The sequence below is a fragment of the Eleutherodactylus coqui genome, chromosome 3 (genome assembly GCF_035609145.1).
Source record: "Eleutherodactylus coqui strain aEleCoq1 chromosome 3, aEleCoq1.hap1, whole genome shotgun sequence".
In the NCBI taxonomy this organism is placed as follows: Eukaryota; Metazoa; Chordata; class Amphibia; order Anura; family Eleutherodactylidae; genus Eleutherodactylus; species Eleutherodactylus coqui.
The window spans coordinates 180600500-180615034 of NC_089839.1; the positions used below are offsets into that span (position 1 = coordinate 180600500).

General features: G+C 44.3%; 1 protein-coding gene and 1 long non-coding RNA gene across 3 annotated transcripts in view; one reads left to right on the forward strand and one right to left on the reverse strand.

Annotated features, from left to right (window-relative positions):
* Window positions 1–14535, reverse strand: part of CFAP20DC (CFAP20 domain containing) — a 416942-nt gene that overhangs the window by 137465 nt on the left and 264942 nt on the right. The gene's annotated exons all lie outside the window — the stretch shown is intronic.
* Window positions 1607–2375, forward strand: LOC136621258 (uncharacterized). Its single transcript, XR_010791228.1, has 2 exons — window positions 1607–1744; window positions 1831–2375. It is a non-coding gene; the product is annotated as an uncharacterized lncRNA (long non-coding RNA).

Below are 14535 nucleotides of genomic sequence, written 5' to 3' on the forward strand. Positions count from 1 at the left end.
GTCGGCCTCTAGTATGATAAATGTATATAAATCTTCAGGAGGAGCCGCAGCCCTACATCTTCATGCTAATATTTCCTCCTCTTTCAGCTTCCAAGGAAGAGGAGAAGACAGCGGCCGGACGAGGAAGAGAGAGCGCAGTCCGTGCGACGAAGAGGTCCAAGAGCGCCCGCAGAAGAGGAGGAAGGAGGACCGTCCCTTATGGCAGGAGGAGATGGCCGTATTCTTCAGAGTGCTTGGTAAAACACATTACTCCTTCCAATCCTTCTAGTGTTGGACAAGGTCTACAGAACACTATCATATACAGTAGTGCCTTGACATACCAGTTTAATCCGTTCCATGACGGAGCTCTTAAGCAAAAAAACTCGTATGTCAAAGCACTTTTCTCCATTGAAATGAATTGAAACGCCATTAATGCGTTCAGCATTAATGGCATTTTAATTCATTTCAATGGGGAAACTAACAACAAGTTAAAAAAAATAAATAAATACACACCTACTGCCAGCAATCTGCGATGGTCTGCGGTGCTGCTGCAGGCTGTCACGTCCTCCTCCACACCGACAGAGCATTGCTTTCTGGATTTGGGGTTTGATTGCCCTGCCTACAGCAATCTAATGTTCTGATTGGTTAACTCAGCGCCGCGCCAGCTAATGAAAACCGGCGCTGGGTTAATCAATCACAGCCATTTAGTGACATCATTGAGTGGCTGTGATTGGTTAACCCATCATCGGCCTTCATTGGCTGACGCAGCGCTGAGTTAACCAATCAGAGCATTACCTTGCTGGAGGCGAGGCATTCAAGCCCCGGCTCCAAAAAGTATTCTTTTGTCGGCGTGGAGGATGACTAGACATCCTGCAGCAGAGCCGTGGACCATCGCAAGGACCGAAATGCCATGAATATGGGAGTATTAGAACTAATCCAGAGCCTCAGCTTGGGACTTATTTGACTTGCAAGCAGGCTCGTAACCCGAGTTTTTGCTCTTAAATCAGAGCAAAGATTCGGGAGAGAGCCTGCTCGCAAGTCAAAAAATTTGCAAGCTGAGGCTCTTGCATCCCGAGGTACCACTGTATAGATATATTATAAAGACAGACAGAAACTGAACGGACCCCATTACACTTAATGAGGTCCATTTGTTGGTTCTATCATGTTCAGCCAGTGAATTCCATTTTCCCATAATATTGATATTTGCCCTGTTTTCCTAGAGGATAGCAACATCCGGACATTTCTCGCCATAGACAGCTGCATGAGGATCTCCGACAAGGTAATATGAGTGTGTGTACGTTTGTTTTCTGCATTTATGGAGGTAGACAGAATGCAGAAAGGCTCTTCAATAGGAAAAACAGGTGGCACTAAAAAGTTCTAACTGTCCTTCTCATCCCACTAGTATCTCCTGGCGATGGTCTTCATTTACTTCATCAGAGCCGGACTACACACAGAGGAATATCATAAGAACTTCTTTCCAGCTCTGTGAGTTTCTTTTATAACAGTTATATATTATATACATGCTGGTGAAAAGATCTAAAATGAATACTGAAATAAGTAGCAGTTCGTCATTTTGTTTAACTTTTTTTCTACTAGATTCTTAGCCAACCAGATGGAAGAGGAAGTCGGCTTTCGTCGAGAGATCTACCAATGGGCCTCGGGATACACCTGGATGGAGAAGAGACAACAAATCCTTCATCATCGCAACCTGTTGCTCCGCCGGATTGGATTCAGAGCTTTGGTGGACCCGGACACCTGTGAGCAGGTTAGTACAAATGATACAAAGCACTTCAGTCTGTGATGAAGGGTCTGCGGTGATAATAATGTTATCCATGTATTGTTTGATTCTAGGTCATGGCACTAGAGCCTCTACACTGGGCATGGAGAAGAGAGAGGCCCATCCATCACAGCCGCGCTTTTCCCATGTTCAGGAGGAATGTTCAGCAGATCACCACCTACGGCCCATGGAGCAGCCTTCCACCCTGCATGCTTTGTAGGACCATGCATCTCCATCCATGCAAGAGGTAAGTGTGAAGATCAACAATAAAGGAAGAGGAATGACCACTACAAATCAGCAACAAGATCCACAAGGTATGACAGATGAAGACCATCTGTACCCTCTTTAGTCACACAGAGCCCGTTTCACACATTCATGGCACATCCTCATATAGGTATATATGCACATACAATCACTGTTCTTGTGTCTTGCACACATCTTATAGTGTTACCCTCCCTTAGTATGCCTGGAGGAAGGGCAGTACAGCGGCCATGGTTTCCCTACAGGTTTCCTCCACTGGGGGTTTTTCCTGTCCTGCGTGTTGCTGTACCCTCTCCGTGAGTGATGGGAGGTAACAACCAGAACATATTTATAATAAATGTCATATTATTTAACTCACTATACTTGTCCGAGTCATTCTTATTGTGTGTGAAAGAAAAATGGCATTTTCTGTGTAATAGAGACCGGTGTTTGTCACATGTGTGACTGCATTCCCATGCTGGGAAGCAGTCTGGGGGCTAGTAGTGATAGGTGGGGGCTAGGAAGATCAGTGCCCAGGGTCAGGTGGGTCCAAGTGGGATATAGAGGCCAGAATGGTTCAAGCTCAAAGGTCGGTGCAGCCCCTGCTGCACAGGTGAAGGAGGAAGACCGGCCGCAGAGTCCACACTGTGGTGAGTGAGGGATGGCCGCTGATGGGCAGGAGGTGCAACACACCAGCGTATGAGAGTAAGGGCCTCTGCACACTAGTGTCTTCAGGCGCATTTCTTTTTTCCACACGATTCTGCCGTGTTTTTTTACGTGAGTCAACAGGCCTTTCTAATGTTAAAAACACATCGCACCAAATTCATAAAGCACAAACTTGCAATTTTTGTTCTATGCATTCTTAACATTAGAAAGTCCTATTGACTTTTGCGTAAAAAACCCCCCAGCAAAATCACATGAAAAAAAAGAACGCGCCTAAAAAGCACTAGAGTGCAGAGGCCCCAGGGGCTCGCACACACTTGCGTTTTTTTTAACATCAATGTCAATGGGACTTTCTAATGTTAAAAACACATCATAAGTTTGTGCTTTGCGATTTTTCTGCGATGTGTTTTTAGCATTAGAAAGTCCCATTGATATTCATGTTAAAAAAGAAATCCCACGTGAAGAATGCTGGCGTATGGGAGTAAGGGCCTCTGCACACTAGGGTTTGTCAGACACGTTTTTTTCACGCAATTTTGCTGTTTTTTTTTTGGGCGAAAATCAATAGGCCTTTCTAATGTTAAAAATGCATCGCACAAAAATCATAAAGCACAAACTTGCGATTTTTGTGCGATGCGTTTTTAACACTAGAAAGTCTTATTGACTTTTGTGTTAAAAAAAGCAGCAAGAGGGGCGTGGCCTGGATGGAGACCGGAGCAGCCGCAGGTCCCTGAGCTCCGCAGCAAGAAGGCTCTTTAAAGCTATTTAAAGCGACTAGAAGGAAGGAGCTACAAAAAGAAAAAAACCCTGGAGGCTTACCTGAAGGATGGCGACAAGAAGGAAGGTGAGAGCGGGACCGCAGCAGCTGACATCCTTCTTCACGGCCCGATCAAGGACAGGAAGAGACGAGCGGGAGGAGACATGCGTTGACGGGGCGGCAGGACGCCCTGAAGAGGAGTAAGAGTAAGCGGTCTTCACCCGATCCCCCGCGCCCAGGACCCTACATGCAGAATACAGCAGAGAAGCGGAGCTCGGACCGAGCGGGGGAGGCTCAGGCAGGGGCTTCCAAAATGTGCCTGGTAGCAGAATTCCCGCGCTCCTAACAAGCCATCCACAATTATTAATACATGGGCTGGAAAAACAGTGTCAGCTCCAAGATCCTCAGGGCTCAATAATGCAGGAAAAGGACTCAGACACAACCCCTAGTGAACACAATCCTGATGACCCTCTATTAGGCATAAGCTGCTCAGAACAAGCGGCTTCAAAGATCTTTATAAAAGAAACGATTTTGGCATTGAGGGGGTCCCTCCAAAGAGATTTAACATCCATCTCTAAACACCTCTATGGGGGATTTGGGAAATAGAGTGGGCCATCTGGAAAACAAAATGGAGGAACTCACATCTTCGAATAATGAGCTTATTGACGAACTGGATGCCCTAAAGTCCAAAGTGGCGGATTTAGAGGACAAAAATAGGTGCAACAATATTACAATTAGAGGGATTGCAGAGTCCATTCCTCAAGCAGAACTGAAGGAGTTTATTTAGCAATTCATTAAATACGTGCTACCAGACTCCTCCTCCGAGGAACGAATAATTGATAGAGCGCATAGACTGCCTCGGCCGAAATCGGTGCCAGACCATTTACCTCGAGATGTAATAGTGAGAATTCACTTTTTCCACACTAAAGAAGCCTTGTTGTACGCAGCTAGAAAAAATACAAACCTAACAGAACGGTACGGCCAGATAAAACTATTTACAGATTTGTCGCAGATGACCATTCAAAACAAGAATTAATTCAGAGAAATCACCACAGCCTTGTGTGACAGCAAAATCCCATATAAATGAGGTTTCCCGCCTAAACTAATTATATCTAAAGACAACAGAACCTATCCAAGTGCACAACCCAGAAGAGGGTCATCAACTTGCTAACCCCCACCTTCCAAGGTGGCTCCTCCCCTTTCCTTTGGTCTTTTCCAGTGTGGAGGTATAATTCATCGACCATTTCTTCCCTAGAAGTGATGACATCCCTTCGTCAGTCCATCCGGAACATCTATGGGCAAGTAATTATAAAGCTATACCTAGAGCGTCAAAAGTTGTTTCCACCATGAATATAAAACGTATGTCCCTTAATACTAAATGACTTAACTCACCATACAAACGTGCATCTATTTGGAAGGACGCATTAGCTGCGCAGGCAGACATTATCTGTCTTCAAGAGACTCACTCTACCAAAGATCGCTGTCCAAGGTTTTCCCATACCAAATTTCCAACGATATTTATGTCAAATGCAGAAAAGAAGAAAGCTGGGGTCCTGATAGCAATCAGAGACTCTATAGACTTTAAGATGGTTAATTTGGAAATAGACACAGAGTGTAGATATATCGTCTTAATATGTGAATTGAATGGGTTTCCTATTACGCTAGTAAACGTATATGTACCAAACACTGCTCAGATACGATTTCTTAACAAGGTGATGAGAAAGGTGAGGAAATTACAAAAAGGTCCACTGTTGGTGTGTGGGGATTTTAACATAATAGTTAATAGAAAAATAGATACTAATAGTCGTAATAGAACGATAACACCTACACCGGCACCGTGGTTGGCAAAGCGGGAACTCTATGACACATTTAGATGCATTAACGCAAACGCGAAGGTGTACTCTTTTTACTCCGTGAGGCATAGATTCTTCACCAGAATTGATGTTTTTAGTAGATATTGTTCTGTTGCCAAGAGTTAAAGAGGCCCTGATCGGTATTACATCTTGTCCACCGCAATATACTTCTATTATGTGACGTGGGACAGCGGTGACATACGCTGCCCTGTAATGCCTTGCCGATATGGCGGCGGCCGACATTATTGGCTAAACGTCGCTGCTACTCAGGGAGACGAAGCGACTCCATGACAACCGCTACGTCCAAGAACGTCACCACGCAGAGGATCGCGCTTTGACGCATGCGCACTAGGCTTTCCGGACGCTGAACAGTGATTCACCATGAGATGCCGGCAGCCATCAAAATATATTCCAAAACTCCTTTCTGATGAAACTTGACCCTTATAATAGTCAAATACGTTTAGCTGTTCAAGACTACTTTGCAATTATTGACGTTCCGCATATTAGCCCATTTACAGTGTGGAATGCGCACAAATCCGTAATGAGAGGTCTGATGATCCAGCAAGGGTCCCGGTACAAAAAAGAAAGAACTAAGACTCCGCACCCCTTACTATCACAATTGAACCATCTAGAATTAAAAGTCCAAACAGTCCCGACAGATAATCTGCACAGAGAGCTTTTAAGCAAAAGGCAACAACCGAGAGACCGCCTTATTCTAGATCACGAAGAACACTTGAAAGTATACAAAACACATCATTACACGGCCAATAACAAATTTAGTAGCTATATGGCCCGGAAAGTAAAGCAAGCAAGACTTAAGTCCAAAATCCCATATAGAAAAGAAGCAGACAGAACACCAGATTTCTAACCCAAAGGACATAGCCGAGGCTTTTAGTCGGTTTTATGCAAAACTCTACAACTTAAAGAATGACTCTACAATAATCCAACCTAACAAAGGAAGTATAGGGGAGTATCTGGGTGAGATTCATAGATGGTGTGTTCATACTGTGGCACTATTGCCGAGTTCAATGAATTTGTGGAATACTTGAATAGCAACAGCCTAGGGTTGTACCTGACATCCAAAATCCCAAACTACAAAATCACATTTCTGGATCTGAATATATCAAAGTCACCTACAGGCACCATGGAGACAACAATTCATCGAAAACCCACAGCGACCAACAGCCTCCTACATTGGGAGAGCTACCACCCAAGGCCCCTGAAAAAAGGAATCCCAAAAGGACAGTACATTAGAGCAAGAAGAAACTGCTCTGAGAACTGTGAATTTGAAAGACAGGCGGAGGACATGCCAAGGGGTTTCAAGGAAAGAGCGTACCCAAATGATATCCTCAACGAAGCCCTAGAACAGACAAGAAACATGGACAGAAGTCATCTACTGGACATCAAGCGCAAACCACAGGCAAGGAACATTGTAAGGCTGATTGGGACATATGACGACCAATCAGGCAATATCAATAGAATCCTACAGAAATATTGGTATATCCTGTTAAAGGACAAAGATCTGGTGGAATGCCTGGGAAACAGGCCCTCTGTCACCTACCGAAGAGGCAGGAATCTGAGGGGTCGCTTAGTCCACAGCCATTTTACCCCGGAAATTCCAAGAGATACATGGCTAACCTCGAGGAAAATAAGGGGAACCTACCCCTGCTCGGACTGTAAAGCTTGGGAATTTATAAGGAGAGGACCAACTTTCGCGAGCCAAAATACTGGAAGAACATATGAAATCCAAGATTACATCAACTGCAAGACATCAGGGGTAGTTTACCTGGAAACCTGTCCGTGTCCCCTGGAATATGTGGGAAAGACTACCCAGCAATTCAGGAGGAAGATACTGGCTCATGTGGGGAACGTACGGAGGAGTGAACATACTAGCCTTGCTACCCACAAGAGAGATCACCATAACAATGACCTCAGTGTCCTTAAGTTTCAGGGCATCAAAGCAATCAGACATAATGGAAGGAGGGGAAATATCGACAGAAAACTACTACAAAAAGAATGTATGCGGATCCACAGACTTAAAACCTGCTCACCCACGGGTCTGAATGAGCAGATATCGTATACGTCATTCATCTGATTATTCCGGCATTTACCCAGAATTCCGGCTAGCAGAATACACGTGGGCTATATACTACTAAGCATACATTAGGCCTAAATGTAGTAAGAAACTGAAGAACTTCTTCAAAAGAACTGCCCCCTTCTTCCCCCCCTCCCCTTTGAAACTGGCCAAGTACATAAACAGAAAAATGCTGTATTAATATCCTCCTTCTAAAGTGGACTTTACAGTAGAGATCACATGCCCCCCCCCCCTTTGACCAAACATGGAGAGACAAACACATTTTCTCTGCTTCTACAGTAATATTACTAAAAGGCCCCCTCATAATATCGCCACAGCCGATCCATGCTGGGACTAATTCTTCATATGAAAAGTTGTGTTATCCCCTGCCTCTAAACTTCTGATTGTACTACAGGGGGGCTGCTATATGCAGGGAGCTGTCCAGTGCTGAACTTCCCTGACTGTGCAGATTAGCAGCGCATGTCACGAGAACAGAGGGGACAAGATAGAATCCCAACCTGGATTTTGGATTGGCTGAGGGGAATGAGGGAAGGTGGAGCTTGACACATATAAGCGCTGTCTGTGCAGGACGCGCGGCGCTCACTTCTGGGATGCCGCCAGTAATCACGGCCGCTCCCTGCTTCTCTCCCTCATCATCCTGATGAAGCAGGCTATCTCTTAAAAGACTGCAGAAACGCGTCGATGACGCAGAGTAGTGAGTTAGATCTCTTATTTAGATAGTCAGTGCGGTGTAGTACTCATCGGCTGTCCGATGCCATTTGTCGGGCGGCTACACCGATGCCTAGTCAGTCGCATCCATATCACAGTGCTCGGTGATCTGAGAGGAGACAGGGATTTTTCATGTAAGATTGAGGCATCTTTCATACTGGGGGATATACCTGAGTGTGAGGGGGGAATCACCAGCGCACAGAAAACCTCTTATTTAACAGGAGTTAACCCCTAATGTGCTGGTTTGCATAAAACTGAAAAAAGCACAACCTCAGATACCTATCAGTTTTCTTTATCATGTCTGGGTGACTGGGCCAGGGATACACACCACCTAGGAGCCCACCTATTCAAAATTAACCCCTTCCTCTCCCTACAGGGGTAAGATTAACCCCTGAGTTTGAAAAAAGTTTAAATTAAATTTCAAACTTTGGAAGCCAGCGCTTCTTATCAACATTGCTGCTTTCTATTTCTGTTTGAATTCTACAAGGGGACTGTTTAACCCTTTAGACACTGGGTATCATAAAGGATCTGATACAGAATCTGACACCCCCTTCCCTCAATCTCAACCTACAGGGATATAAATATCTCGTTAACCCCTTTTAAAATAATCTCAAGGGGCACAAAACACTCTGGAAACTGTACTCCTCTGTCCTGACGGCTCACTTTGTGATTACGTAATCAAGAACACGATACACCTGATCCCCTTATATGTCTAAGGGACAGGAAACTCTGACTAAACTACCAAAGGCGAGGTTTCAGTAGAAAGCACTGCAACACACTATCACCTGACTATCCAAAAAGATCCTTGACAAAAAAGGCTTTGCCTTATCCGTCTCTGTAACCCTGACTAAATCAATGGCCATAGGCTATCATCCCACATATACCACAAATGCCTTATAAGGTGTTTAGATGCCCGGCACTCATTGAATAGCAGGGACACACAAGAGACGGTTCATGCGACTGAGGAGCCAAGGAATAAATGATCTTTTTTTCATCAAAAAAAGATATATTCCCGAGGTCCTCGGGATCCATTATATATGTTTTGTTTTGTTCTGTCCAGATTTTTCAAAGTTAATTAATAAAGTTAGTAAAACATTTTTTAACAGATTCTTCATCGGTGAATATCTTTGTAAATATTTAAAGAATTACTGCCCCGGTGATTAGCAGCAGGGGGATTTACGAACAACGTTGCTAGCATTCTCAATCAACCCACTTGCCAACTCCCAACCTGCCCAACCATTAGAATTTCATTGGAGACCTGGCTGCATCTAATCAGGCTTTCCGGGTCTCATTCTCCCAAACGACAGGTCCCCTTACCTATTGATATACTAGAGATTTTAATTCCTAATCTATCTATTAAGAACCGGAAGAACAAGGGAATTGAAGTACTAACAGACATTCTAGCAGACTCCAAAATAAAAACCTTCGATAGGCTATGTAGAGAAAGAAATCTTGAAAGGGCTGACCTCTTTCTATACCTACAAATTAAGAGCTTTTTGTCGAACAACACAAACATTTTGTTAAAGCTACCAGAATATATGTATAACCTGCTGTTTGTCCAGGAGCCTCTGAAAGGTAAATTAAAGTACTGGTATAACATTTTTAATGGAGAAGCTAAGGAAGAGGAAAATAAACAGAAGAAGAACCACCTCCTTAACTGGGAAAAAGATATGAAAAACACGCATGACTTGGAATGTTGGATCAAAGCCTGTAAATGGGCATATAAATGCACAGTTAGTGCAAACCTATTAGAAGTCCACCAAAAAGTGCTAACAAGATGGTACTACTGCCCATTGAGGTTAGCGGGGATGTTCCCGGGATCTCCTGGAGAGGTTGTGGTGCAGCTGGATCTCTTTACCATATATTTTGGGGATGCCTCTATATCCATCCATTGTGGGCCTCGGTCTCTACGACTTTATTTAAATGATTGGGAACTAAATTTAAATTAAAACCTCAAATGGCCATTTTACTGCAGGGATTAGACAAATTCCCCTCAAATACAGGAAAATAACTGCACATGTTTTGCTCAGCGCCAAACTACTAATCGCCAGGGAGTGGAAGTCTACTAGAGTCCCCACAATAGAAGACTGAATCAAACTGATCTCTGAACACTGTTCATTCGGGAAATTATTCCCAATAGGACAAGACAGAATAAATGATTTTGTGGAGACCTGGCAACCATGGATGGATGGAATCAAAAAAGGGAATATGATACTCTAACATGCTGTTATGATACAGGATTGACGAGGAATGTTATATAGGAACTGCATCATTTGCAAATTTCAGAATGTACCTACCTCCTTAAAGAGAACATCACCACTTTATCAGAGAGGTCCACCTTGGGACTAGGGGCAGCGAAAGTGACTGTATCTCGATGGGGCACAAGCCCACAGATTTCCCAGTGGTGGGCACTAGGCCCATGTGTTGATGTGTGTATATTGTTCGGGGACTGTGTTTACAATGTCCGTACTAAAAGTGCCCTCCTATGGAGAGAAACATATAAATGTGGGAAAAGTAAAAGTTTTCAGATGCACTCATATTACCCTTGTACGGTTACTGCTACGCCATTCACAACATCTCCACCTGCACTTTTGTGGTTATATGTATTGAGGAAACTTGGCGCCCACAAAAGGGCAAAATAAACTGCGCATGCGCCGATCCTCAGCAATGTTGCATCTGAGCACGATGTCAAGCAGCACGAGGCATCAGGTTTCCTCTATGCATGGATTCAGCTACAGCCCATAATGCCTGAATATGCCCACTGGACGGTAGTGAGATAATTAGCATATGGCATGAAGTTACATAAACTACTTCACCAAATGTATGTGATACTACTCCGCTGGGATAGGTATACATTTGGAAATATTTTAAAGATGGAAAACATGGTGGGAATGGTGTGGTACGGGGAAACCTGGTGAGAGATTTAGGGCTCTTACCCACTGCCGATAGGTTTTCTAGGGATCCGAGAGTGAGTGAACACGCATGGTTATGAAACAATGATATTCAATGGCTTCATTCTCATTCGTGATGTGTTCACTCAAATCTGACTGCGATACAAAAATACTGTGATATCGCCCCCTCTCTTTGCTAGAGAAGAATAACAATGGGAGTCCCTCTAGCCCCACCCCCTCTAGCCTCACCCCCGCTCTTGGGGAAACCCTGGGAAAGCCCTTTAGCCGTGCCCCTATCTCTCCAAATATGGGGAGATATGTAGGAGATCCCCTGTAGCTCGCGATGTTGCAGATTTTGACTGGAAATCAGCTACGTATCTGCAGCTTTTAATTAATGCCCCTTTTGATTCACAGCATATAATAATGCCCCGTATATTCCACTGCCTTAAATAATCCGCTTTATGCCCCATAGCCTGTAATAATGCCCCCTTCTGCCACATAGACTGTAATAATCCCCCCTATGCCCCACTGCCGGTATTAATGCCCCTTATGCCTCAAAACATGCAATTATGCCCTGTAATGCCACGTAGCCTGTAATAATGCCACCTTATGCCCCAGAGCCTATAATAATGCCCTCTAATGCTACTTAGAATAATATTAATCTTTATTTATATAGTGCCAACTTATTCCACAGCGCTTACAAAATAGGGGGAATAGAAACAAAACCAAAGTTACATGTAGTAATCAGTTGATGATGAAAGTAGGGGTGAGGGTCCTGCTCCAAGCAGCTTACATACTACGGGTGATACAATAGGTAAAGGGGCTGGAGATGTGCATGGTATGGTGAGGTGGAGAGTGAGGGATGCTATACACATAGACAATGGTCATACTTAAGCAGTGTGGTAAATGAATCGGTATGACTGCAGGGGGCGGTTGATTGCGGCTGGCAGGGATTGCAGTCAGTAGGACAGGGAATGTGTTATCAGGCGGAGTACAGAGAGGTTTCGTTGAGGGGATATGGTATGCCTCCCTGAAGAGGTACGTTTTTAGAGCACGCCTGAAGTTTTGTGTGCCAGGGATTGGCCGGATAGCTTTGAGTAGCGCGTTCCAGAGGACTGGTGCTGCTCTGGAGAAGTATTGGTGGAGAGAATGAGAGGTTCGATTTAAAGGGGCACTTGAGCCTGGTTTAGTCACAACGATTATCGCTGAAAAAATCTTTTGAGTGATTTTTGAGCGATAATCGTTGTGTCCTTTATTACAGCGCAGGGTGCTCCAAGCAGAGGATGCAGATGAGAAGCAGGGCCACTTGTCTTCTGAATCCAACTGTTCCCCGCTTGGAGCCCCTGGCTGTTATACAGAGGAGCGCTCCGAGCAGGGATGCAGAAGACAAGCGGGGCCGCTTGTCTTCTGCATCCAGCTATTCTCTGCTCAGAGCGCCTGGCTGTTATACAGCCGAGCGCTCCGAGCGGGTGATGAAGAACACAGCTGGACAGCTGTGTTGTTCATAAAAACCCACCTGTCTTCAGGGAGCGGGATACAGCTGAAACAATAGTATCAGCTGTATCGCACAGTGAATTCCTGATAACTGATCACTGATTTTTTAGCAGGCTGAAAGATCAGCGATCAGCGACGGCTTAACGAAAACTGCACGATGTCAGTGCAGTAAAACACACAACGATTATGGCTCAAAAGATGGCTCTGAGCGATTTCTGCGAAAATCGATGTCTAAATCAGCCCAAAGTCTAAATTTTATTGGCAGACTGGAGGGTCTGGGCTGGGTGGTGGATTGAGATGAGGGAAGCAATGTGAATGATTGTAGTGAGTTTGAATTATGTAGTTGATGGGCAGCCAGTGCAGTGACTGGCACAAGGCAGAGGCATCCGAGTAAAGGCTGAACAGGAAGATGAGCCTGGCTACCGCATTCAGAATGAATTGGAGTAGGGAGAGTCTGGAGCCGGGGAGGCCGATAAGCAGCAAGTTGCAATAATTGAGCCGAGAGTGGATGAGGGCAACAGTGAGTTTTTTTTAGCGTGTCCACGGTGAGAAAAGGGCAGATTCTTGTGAAGTTCTTGGTCGTGCAGGTAACACGTTCGGGTAAGGAATGGGATATAGAGGGTGAAGGAAGGATCAGAGTCTAATACAACCTCAAGATAGTGAGATGAAGATATCAGGAAGAGGTTGGTTAGTAGAGGGCAAAAACACGAGTAGGTCAGTTTTTGAGAGGTTGAGTATTTGGTAGAGAGAAGGCATAGTGTTAGAGACAGCGGACAGTCAGTCAGTGGCATTCTGAAGGAATGGTGCTGTGATGTCACGGGAATAATTGGGTGTCATCAGCATATAGATAGTACTGATTGCCAAATTTCCTGATGGTTTGTCCAATAGAAGGAGCAGGGAAGACACGGCTTGTCAAACTGAAGACATCAGGACATCCATGACATAATTATGCTTCCAGGCTTTTCTCCAGAATATAGATTTATATCGAAAATCTTATAGCATCTCCACAAATGATGGAAGGTTTATATAGTGGAATTATTTAGACTGGTCATACTGTATAGCCATTATCAGCCCACCCCCCACCTCCATAGTTGGCAGAAAGTTATCAAATGTAAAAACAAAACCCAAAAACTATGGTGAAATTTCAGTTTTTTTTCTTCTACCTCCCCAATGTCCAAAAATGTGATAAAAGTTATACAACATATTATATATAACCCCAAAGGGGTTCCATTCAGTATACAACTTATCCTAAAAAACACAAGCCCTTATACAGCCATTTGATCAAGGTATGGCTCTGCAATAAAACAATGAAAATCGCTTGCTCTTTTAGGCTGGTCACTAAGGGGTTAACGTAGCAAATGTTAACATGACAGTGTAGTGTTATTGGTTATTTACTTCAATCGTTAAACTTTTGTTTTATGTATACGTTATACATAACTCCCTACCAGGTTAAAAATCTGTTCCACCTTTTTTTGCTTTCTAGAGGTCATAGAGGCATATCCTGGAACTAGGGCCAGCTCCAGGTTTACATGAGCCCTTGGGTGACAGAGCCACAGTGGGCCCCCCTTAGTATTTTGTAGGTCCTGTTGTGCCGCCAATTCATTAATAGGCCTCGTTGTGCCCACTTGGTCCCTTATAGACCCCACTGTGCCCCCTCAATCATTTTAAACCTCACCAAGTCCCAAAGTCATTTATAGGCCCTACTATTCCTCGCGGATTCATTTCTAAGCCTTTTCATGCCCTTCAGTAATTTATAGGCCCCACTGTACCCTCTGAGTCATTTATAGGCTGAGTTGTGGCCCCTGAGTAATTTATAGGTCCTGTTGTGCCCCCCGAGCAGTTAAGGCGGCCACAGTTGTGGTCACTGAGCAGTTAGGACCCCACTGAGAACTGGCAATAAAATAAAATAATAAATTCACTCACCTCCAACATGCTCTCATGGCTTCCTCCTCTGCCTTGGCCTCTTCTAGCTAAGCATCATTGAGAATTATGCAGATGTCATTTGAAAGAGAAGACACTGGGCGTTGCATCAGGAATCACTTGGCGCCCTGCAGTGCCGCTGTTATAATCTATTGCATCCA